Source organism: Rousettus aegyptiacus, unplaced genomic scaffold, assembly GCF_014176215.1.
Source record: "Rousettus aegyptiacus isolate mRouAeg1 unplaced genomic scaffold, mRouAeg1.p scaffold_m13_p_4, whole genome shotgun sequence".
NCBI lineage: Eukaryota > Metazoa > Chordata > Mammalia > Chiroptera > Pteropodidae > Rousettus > Rousettus aegyptiacus.
Window position 1 is genome coordinate 129,222,698 of NW_023416307.1, and position 7,861 is coordinate 129,230,558.

Genomic DNA, 7,861 nt, shown 5'->3' on the forward strand with positions numbered 1-7,861 from the left:
TATCATTGTGGGAGGTATTAATATCAAGGGAAGCTGGGTGAAGGTATATAAGAACTCTGAGTCATATTTCCAACTCTTCTGCAAGTGGAAAATGATCTCAAAATAGAAAGCCAAAAAAGTATTTGTGTAATTTTTTGCTTGATGTCTGCGTTTCCTGTCAGGCTATAAACTTCATGAGGACAGAGACTGTAAATGCACTGGCTTTTCATTATTGCATCCTGGAGTTCTGTAAAATGCCTGACGCATAGTGGGTCATCAATAAATACGTGCTGAGTAAATAGACTCTTAGTTATTGACACAGAAAAAATCCATACTGTATTATTGAGTGGAAAATACAGGACACAAAATGGCACATATAATACATCAATATTTGTGTGAACGAAGACAATAGACTTTACAAACCAATGTTGACTGTGGCCGTCTCTGGATGATAAAATTATGGGTAATTTTTCTCCTTTTTATTTTGTTTTATTTTCTAGGCATATTTAAAGGTTCACAAACTAATTTTACATGCAGAAAAGAGTGCGTGTGCACACACGCACCCCACATCTTCATTTGAGAGAAAGCCATGAGCATCGTTCCTGGCACACCTGGAGCTAGACCTTGAAGGCTGGGCAGAAGATACATATGTCTGAGCCCTGGGCAATGTTGACCCAGCTGAATGGAGATTGCGGCCAGTACAGGGGAGAGGTGCCGAAAGGGTGAGTTAATACCCCTCGGCTCCTCAGCATCTGCACTCAGCTAATCAGGACTCTCCAAGCAAAACTTTTGAACTAGTATATTTATTTCCTAGGGCTGTCATAACAAATTACCACAAGCCAGGTGGCTTAAACAACAGAAATTTATCCTCTCACCATTCTGGAGGCTAGATGTCTAAAATCAAGGTGTCAACAGGGCCATATTTCCTCCAAAGGCACTAGAGGAGAGAGCCTTTCTTTGCCTCTTCCTGGCTTCTGGTGACTCCTGGCATTCCTTGCTTTCCTTGGTTTATAGCAGCATCACCCAGCCCCCAATCTCTGCCTCCATCATCACATGGCCTTATTCTTTGTGTTCCCTCTGTGTTCTGTATCCAAATCTCCCTCTTCTGTCTCTTAAAAAGACATCAGACATCGGGTTTAGGGCTCACTCTAATTCAGTTTGACCACATTTTAACTTGATGACATCAGCAAATTTCCACATAAGGTCACATTCATAGGTTCTAGGGGTTAGGACTTGAACGTATCTTTGGGGAACTCACAACCCACTACAACTAGGAACTGCCCTGTACTGTTATTTATTATTGCGGAACATACCACTTAAAAACTTGGCTGCTTAAACAACAATTTTATTTGCTCACAATTCTTTGAGTCAGCAATTGGGACTGGGCTCAGCTGGGAGACTTTTCTCCTAATCTCACCTGAGTCATTAGTGTGGCTAGTTTTCTAGCGGCTCTATGGGGCCGGAAGGTTTAAGATGGACTTATTCACGTGCCTGACTTTTGGTGCTGGTGGTAGTCAGTCGGATGAGCTTCGACTGCAATGGCACTTATCTACTCCATGTGGTCTCACACACTCCAGCAACCAACACAAGCACATTCACACACAGCTCGGCAGGTTCTGAGAGGACAAGAGTAAAAGCTGCAGGACCTCATAAGGACTAGGCTGCTTCATTCTAAGTGGTCAAAGCGAGTCATGGTTAAGCCCAAATTCAGGGGGTAGGAAAATAGACTCTACCTCTTCATGGAAGAGGTAGCAAAGGGGCAAAGCATAGGGATGGGAGGAGCTATTGAAGCCATCTTTGCAAACAATCTACCATATAGGCTCCAAGTTCTGGGAGGATAAGGTGAACAGATGGAGAGCTTGCCCTTAAGAAGCAAGTGTAGCTGACTGTGATGCACTGGAGAAAGTGCCGTTGTGTTAAAGGCACAGGAGAAACCAGTGCGTTTCCTGGCATGTGGGGGAGGAGGTAGTAGGAAGTGGAACCTGAGCAGCCCGCTTACCCTCTAAAGCCCAGATCAAGAACCCTTTCATCTTCGTCCAATTCTGGATAAAGACCCCTGTGTCTTGGGGCCCATATGGCTCTAGTCACAACTCAGATATTCATTGCTACGAATCACAGTCTAACCCTAAAGCAAGGATGACATGATCTCCAGTCTCCAAAGAAGGCGCTACATCCTCATGTACAATACTGACTGAGGCAAGAGAAGATATTCTATTATGAGAGCTGGTGCAGGAATGGGCTTGGACTTAACCCTTGACAGAGTCCCCTCCTCCCTCCCTCACAGGCAAACATTTGCTCTTTGCTCCAGTGACTTCCCAGGAGAGGTCTAACTGCCCACATATATGTGGGAGGAAAGCCTCCTAGGGCGCACATCTCATATGCCATACGGAGGTGGTATTCACTGTGTGACTTTAAGCCTGTTTCCTCATCTATGAAATGTGGGAACATAGGCATTTATAAGAGCACTTGAGAATGATTTACAAACACTCTAGAAGCTAGACCACATGTGGTGCTCTTCGCTCGTTCTTTCATTCATTCACTCATTCACTCATGCAATGTTTAACTTTATTTTGTCTGCCTGGAGCAGCACCCATCTCCTAGAATCTGCTCTTTGCCCTCCTCCAGCCATGTGCTATGAATGAGACCTGTCATCTTCTTAAATACCCTACTCATAGTGGGTGGGGCCAAGGGTGGATAACTGCCTCAAGTTGGGCCAATCGGCAATCTTCCCTGGTATTTTAAAATGTATGAATGTAAAAAGGTAGCCTAGTTCCCCTATGGGTTTGTAGCTAGAAAGCTCTAGAGCAGTGGGGACCTTGCCACCAGATGGGTGAGAGCACGCTACAGGAATTTGCAGGCTGAGAAGGGAATTGCTCAGGAGAGGCTGTTACCATGAGATTCTCAGTGACTTAGTTAAGTGTGTGACATCTGGGTCCACTCAGCAGTACACTGACCTGGCAGGGGGCAGGTGGGAGCTGTGGGGTTGCAGGGAGGAACTAGCTGGGGTCAGAGCCACTCCCCTACTGGAGCAACAAGTGCAGGATGAGCAAGACTTAGCTGGGTGATGGGGTGGCCTTTGAGTCCCAAGTGCTTGAGGCAGAGGGACCTGGAGTGATTTACCAGGTGAAGAGTGAGAGGTAAGGCTGTAGAGGGTGTCCAGACCTCATTATGAGGGCACATAGACCTCATAGATCAAGGCTATAGCTGAATGCCATCCTAATTGCTTAGAAGGCACCAGGGCAGGATTGGGAGCAGGGAGTGGCAAGGCCAGTTTTGCATATTAGGAGCAGCTGGAGACTCACCCTGCTGGCTCGCCATCCCCACTCAGAGGCCTACAGTGCTATGCACCCTGCTATTTGGCAGCTCTGGCCTTAAGCTCCCAACAGTGACCTATAGAAGGGCAGGGGAGGCGGGGGAGGAAGCCAGGGGCCCAGGCATAAGTTCCCCATGGGCAGGTTTACCCCTGGGGCCATTCACTCCAGCAGATTCCCTGCTAGACAGTGACCATGGAAGGGATCAGGCCCAGGCTTGCCCAGACCCAGAAACCCTGGGCATGAGAGGTAGCATGACCATCGGTCCTCGGGCCTCACCCAGAATTGAGTCCCCTTTAGCAGAGCCCATTGGCTTCTCAAGGTACTGGTCCTGGCACACAACCTTCCCCATTCTACCTGGCCCTCCTGGTCCTGGCTTCCTGTTGGGCTGATCTGGTAGAACTAAAAGGCCCCAGGGACCATTTCAGGCCCTACCCTTACCTTTACCTGCCTTGGGATTGCTACCTACCTCCCACCTCAGGCTTAAGGAGGGGCTCATCTGGGTCTTGGCTCCTCCTTAGCTTCCTGGAGCTCCCTGTGTCCCCATCATCTGTCAGGCAGTCTGGGCTGTGCTGTGCTGCTGCGTACTGTCTTTGCCCTCCCTGCCATGCCTAGCTGTGCATCTGCCAGTGATGCCCACGACTCTGGGAGACCCACTGCAGCCGAGGGCCACACCACTGCCTGTCTACACAGCCCCAGCAGGCAGAAACCAAGAAGATGCACAGGACAGGAGGTGGGATTCCCTCCGCCTCCTCCGCCCCTTCCTGTCTTGCATAGGCCCAGAGCCCTCTCACTTGCTCCCTATGACAAGGCCGAGCCACAGTCTGTGGCACTTCCTGCACACTCCTGGGAGGGAGATTTTCACCACGTGGGGCTGATGTGGCGACAGGTGATTCATCACTTTCAGCAGCAGAAGGATGACAGAGTTTACAGTTCCCCAAAGGAGAAGGAGGGAGGGAGAGGGACACCAGGAATGGGCCCAGAGCGGGGTGAGGGGGAATAGGGAACCACACGTCTAAGCATCATTTTCGGCACCTCCTCTAATACTGTGCTAGGCATGGATGCGGCAGCCCTGCAGTGGAGGAGCTCAAGCTGGCTGGATGCAGATGATAGAAAACTCACTATGTCTACAGCAGGTGTTTCTGTATCACCTGTGCCAATGTATTTGTGGTTCACGAAGGGGTACTCCCAGACAAAAGGGCCATTCCAAGTCACCAAGGGCACTAGCATGTTTGGAGAAGGCTTCCAGAAATGGTGGCGTTTTATCGTGAAGGACGAGTGAGAAAAGAGCAAAGACACAAAAGAAGAAGCCGGTATGGGAAGCACTGGGACCTTGGAGGCCAAGACTGCAAGAGCTGAGGGAAGAAGGCTGGCGCCAGTGGCGGAGCCTTTGAAGGCTATCCACGAGGGCCTGGGGCTTGGATCTGGGTCACTGGAACACAGAAGGTGACTTGATCAAGCCACAGAAAAGTCCAGCCTGGATTCATTCCCAACAGAAGATATTCCCAGCATTCCTTCTTCTCTGCGAGCTCCCAGGACCTGACCGCCACTGGCCACACCATGCTACTTCAGTCACTGCCTGTGACCTCCTGTCTCACCCCTGCTCGACTGTGCCAGCTCTGACCCAGCCCATGCCACCTCTTACCTTGACCCCTCTCCCTGCAGCCACCTTGGCCTGGTGCCTCCATCTCCATTGCTCCCGTTGGGCTCTTGTAGACAGCCTCACGCTGCCCTAGCAGAGAACCTTGCACCAGGCTGTATCCAGGGCTCCTCCCCTCACTGCAGACTCCTCAGGTGAGCCGTCTGCACCCACCATCCCTGGACTTGCCGGGCACCGCCTTCAGCACATGTAAGGAAGGGCAATGGTTCTGAGGCACCAAGAAATGGCTGGAAATCAGAAAAATGCTGGTGGTGGCCGCCCTATTTTAAACAACATAGGATGGCGCTCTCTCCTTGATATAGTCTGTTCTCTATCTCAGCTTTCCTAGGGCCCATGCCCTGGCTCTCTGGGAAAGGGGTACATCAACAAGGCCAAAGACTAACCCTCATCATGACCGTGATTCTGGACACTTGTCTCACTCATGATAGGAGGCTGACTGAGGGCATCAGACTTCAATGACTTGCTGCCCCCACCTCATCCTTGGGACAATTAAGGGTCCGGATGCTGTCCCCCTGCTCTCTTAGTAAGGCTGGCTGCCTTCAGGGCTCTAACACATCCTTTCTTTGATGAGTTAGACCATCCATGTGGTTGTCCTGCCTCAGAGAGGTAGCTTTCCTGACCTTTGCTGGGATCCTGGGGATGGGGTCACTGGTCCAGCTCCTTTTACATGAGCGTGCGCACACACGCGCGCGCGCGCGCGCGCACACACACACACACACACACACACAATATCTGCCACCCTGGAACACCCTTTCCTTAGAAGGTCAAAAGCCTTAGAACCTCCTGAATCTGCTGATTGATGATTCCCTGCCGGCATGTTAGGTATTTTTACAATCATTCTAAAATCTTATTATCTTAGCCTTCTGAACAGGCTCTGTGATTCATCCTGGCTGAATACGTGACTGGACACCAGGAGGTCACCTGCTGCCCTCACTCACAGGGCTGTGACAGAGAGCCCTGGGGCAGAGGACCGCTAGGTCTTCAACATACTTTCCCCTCCTGAGGCTCGTGCCGTGGGAAACACAGCGGTAACAAAAATAGAAAGGAATGGTCTTGACCACACAGGATAATTGTAAACAGTGAATAATGTCTCAGAGAAAAACAAAAGTGAAATTATAGAGTTAGGAGGAGCTCAGAGATAAATTTTCTCATTCTCTTCTAGCCAGCACTTCCCACATTAGTAATTTTACCCTTATCTGTGTCACTATTTGCTTAATTCATTCGACAAATATTTATTGAGGATCCACTACATGCCAGGCACTATTATAGATGCTTGGGCCACAACACTGACAAAGCTAAGATGCTGCCCTCTGGGTGCTTACATTCTGTGGGAGGAGAGGGAGAGACAGTCAACAGTAAATGCCATTCAGAATAAACAGGAAAATGACAAAAAATGTTAGAAGGGGAGAAGAGCTAAGGAAAACAGAAGCAAAAGAACAGTATAAGCAGTGCTGGGGGTGGGGGCAAGTTGTAGCCTCCTGTATGTAGTTAGCAGAGGGGGCCTGGGGCAGAAGCATGCCAGAGAGGGGGCAGCTGGAGTGAAGGCTTATAGAAGGAAGAGTCAGGAGGCCAGGCAGCTGGAGGGCAGTGGGAGAGGAGGTCAGGGAGTACTGGGGAATAGGTCACGTAGGGCCTGGCCACTGGGTTCACTGTAAGGACTTTGCCTTTCATGAAAATGAAACGGGGAGCATCGCAGAGGGAGGAGTGGCTTGATGAGACTTCACAGCCCTGGGAGGGCAAGGTCATTCTGCAACCTCATACCTAGTGTAGGGCACGGCCCCGGCAAGAATTCAATAAATGCTAAATACCAGTGGAATGAATGAATGAGTGAATGAGTGAATAAATCCAAGCCAGAGATTATGCCCACTCCTTCCCAGAGATAAGACTGTGGATACATCTGAACAAATATGTTTCCAATCTGATCATTGTATCTGGACCAGAGATTCATGTCCGTGTCACTTGGGGAGTTTTTCAAAGTCCTCGTACTCAGACCCCTCCCCAAAGTCCTGACTCCCAGGTTGGGTGGGGCCCAGCATGAGTATATAAATCTCAGGCAAACCAACCTCCAAGTGAGAAACATCAATCTAGACATTCCAGATACTTCTTAATGCTCAGCACCTGGCATCATATCCAGCCCCAGGGCACACACTGAATGAATAAAGACATGTGTTGGCTGAATTCATAGATGCATAAGTGCATGAAGATTGCTCATGAATTGTCCTTTTCCATTTTCAACTCAGACGTTTAGAATTGTGTAAATAAATAGGTTCCAGAGGAGGAGAAGCCAGAGGCCCTTGCTGTCTGCTATTCCCCTCCCCCACCCAAATGCTCGGGTCACTTCCTCTTATGTGGGGCTCTTCCCCCTCACTGGCTTCCACTTGATCTGCCCTAACTGAGGGGAGCAGGGCTGGACCTTACCCTTGGAGCGTGCAGTGATTCTGAAAGCAGATCGCCTTTCATAACCCAATGTGTTTCTGCAGAGCTCCCACCCAGCAGAGCCTCTCCTCAGATGAGAGGGTTGCTGAGGAATGAAGCTTTACCAGACAGCCAGTTGCCCCCGAAGAAAAAAGGGTGCTGAACTTGAGGAGGGGCGGGGTGTCAGAGGCTTGGAGGGAGGCAGCAGTTCACTTCCCTTTCCTCGCAGGAGGGGTCCACCCACATTCCAGGGACTAGGACCAAATTCTTCCTGCAGGAAATGCTGGCTGGGGCCGTGAGGATTCCTTCCCTCTCGCTTCTCCACATCTAAGCCAGCTGCCCCACTCCAGAGCCCGGGGCCCCAGTTCAGGACCTGTAGGTCTCAAATTCCCTGCCTGCTGCTTGCAGGTGCTGGCTGCCTGAGATTTTTGCATCTAAACAGCAAAGAGTCCCTTATTACTTGACATACTTGGAATAAGTACAGCCATTTTTTCTC

The 7,861-nt window shown here is 50.0% G+C and overlaps 1 long non-coding RNA gene across 1 annotated transcript; it reads right to left on the minus strand.

Moving 5' to 3' along the window:
- Positions 1-289: 289 nt before the first annotated feature.
- Positions 290-7,568, minus strand: LOC118601759. Its single transcript, XR_004950574.1, has 2 exons — positions 7,369-7,568; positions 290-1,090 (listed from the first exon to the last, which is right to left on the minus strand). It is a non-coding gene; the product is annotated as an uncharacterized LOC118601759 (long non-coding RNA).
- Between the last annotated feature and the right edge of the window lie 293 nt (positions 7,569-7,861).